Below are 2,500 nucleotides of genomic sequence, written 5' to 3'. Positions count from 1 at the left end.
ATGACCAACATGGATATAAATGAGAGATTTTATAAAAACTACCACAAGTGGCATGCAGTTTTGAAAATGAAAAGATGAGTCATGGCAGTTTTGTTTACGCTTCTTCCATTACTGTACGGGAAACGGAATAAACTGGACCTGAATATATATATATATATATATATATATATATATATATATATATATATATATATATATATATATATATATATATATATATATATATATATATATCCAGAATCGCCCTCTTCTCCCATATGAGGACACACACACCGACAGATAAGCCTGCCTGCCTACTCATCCGTCGGTCCGACGGGAGACTCCATATATATATATATATATATATATATATATATATATATATATATATATATATATATATATATATATATATATATATATATATGTGTGTGTGTGTGTGTGTGTGTGTGTGTGTGTGTGTGTGTGTGTATGTGTGTGTGTGTGTGTGTGTGTGTGTGTGTGTGTCTGTCTCTCTGTCTCTGTCTCTGTCTCTGTCTCTGTCTCTGTCTCTCTCTCTCTCTCTCTCTCTCTCTCTCTCTCTCTCTCTCTCTCTCTCTGTGTAATTTGTGAGTTTATGAAAACATGGCTTTCTCTGATTTATGAATTTAACTGATTTTTCAAAGAAATTTCATAACATTTACAACGGCCTGTCAAATTACGACTTTGTCCAATCATTTCAGATGCGTCCAGTGCGTAATATCTACATACTGATTCACAGTACTGACCCCGTTTTTTTTTTTTTTTCTTTTTCTTTTTCCTTTTTTTTCCATTGCCTGTTTGTTCCCAGGAAGCAATCCGTTCTGGCAATCACAACTTCGTTGCTTTCTTTCTTTAAACGACATGCTGTTTATGGTTCTCTACCACGATGATCAAGCCTGTTAATATTCCCATTTTCGTATCAGACTGACACTTTTTAGACACACGTACTCGCGTTACCTCAAGGGTAATTGGATGTAAAGCAAAATGAATATTTGAAATGAGTATATTTGCTAAAGTGACTTTGACAACACTGAGCTAAATCATTCTAAAACACAAACTCTTAAGAAACAATATTCCGAAAACTTTCCCACAACCACCTTTCAGTTTAGACAAGCAGCTCTCGATACCCATTGGGGGGGGGGGGGGGTAGATCTGATTCTATGGGTGGAAGAGGGTTGGTTGAGGAACAAAGAGTCCGAGGAAGTTACCTTGGGTTAACAGCAGTGTGTTACTGTATGTGAACATAGTGACTTTCAGTGCACGATCTTGGCGGTCAGTGTTCCATCATGCTCATCAACTGAATAGAAGGAATCGATAATTATGTCCATCTTTCGGCTAATGAAGTTATTTATTTGCTTGTCTCTTTGTCCGTCTGCCTATTTCTTCCGTGTCTGTCTGTATTTCCATCTGTTTCATATTGCTCTGTTCACCTCCCTGCCTCACCCACGTTTTTTCTTCTAGCTGTGTCTATCGATATCTGCCTTTCTGTCTCTGTCTCTCTTCTGTTTGTCTGTCTGTCTGCCTGTCTGACTGACTCTCTCCCTCATTCTCTCCCCGTCTCTCTTTCTCTCGCTATCTGCTTTTTGCCTTTTCTTTAACTTCCTTCTCACTCACAATGGGGAAAAAAAAAAAAAGTTTCCAAAATTTACTAGCATTAATGTATATCTCCAGTTTATATCCTCTTTGAAATAATACAGCTGGCGACATTAATTTTATCGTATTTCCCTCATAAAGATCCCAGACACGCACAGTCTCTCTATCCCTGTCTCTGTCTCTGTCACTGTGTCTGTCTGTCTGTCTGTCTGTCTGTCTGTCTGTCTCTCTCTCTCTCTCTCTCTCTCTCTCTCTCTCTCTCTCTCTCTCTCTGCCTCTGTGATTGCCAATGTGGTGGCGGAGAATGGGAGTGTTTGTGGTTTGTGTGTTAAATATGCGTGTACGTAAGCCTCCCCGCTTGGCATTTCAAGAAATCCAGACGGGGTGATTATAAACATGAGCACCAGGTGGTTCACTTCAAACACTTATGGATCAACGACAATGGAATGTTGGATAACGATAATTGTTAATATTCCAGATTCATGAAACGTACTCATACACACACACGCGCGCGTGCACAAGCATGCACAAACACACAGACACAGACACAGACACAGACACAGACACACACACACACACACACACACACACACACACACACACACACACACACACACACACACACACACACAATATTATATACACACACACATCCATATATACATTCTTTTAATACTAAAATTCACATACCTGCACATGCCAACAATCTGTGAAGACGACTTCTGGCTGAAACTGACGCCCGAGACAATTACCGTATATATGGTGTAACCTGTGACAAAGATCAAAGGTCCCAACACAGCTATCTAGGGCCATCATGGCAGTGATTTCATAACCCCTTGCTCAGCACAGGTCAACATCTGTGCAGGCCTGCCAGTGACTGATCCCCTTTCGTGTGTATACGCACGCG

Source organism: Babylonia areolata, chromosome 7 (assembly GCF_041734735.1).
Source record: "Babylonia areolata isolate BAREFJ2019XMU chromosome 7, ASM4173473v1, whole genome shotgun sequence".
In the NCBI taxonomy this organism is placed as follows: Eukaryota; Metazoa; Mollusca; class Gastropoda; order Neogastropoda; family Buccinidae; genus Babylonia; species Babylonia areolata.
Note: the sequence above shows the minus strand (reverse complement) of the source record.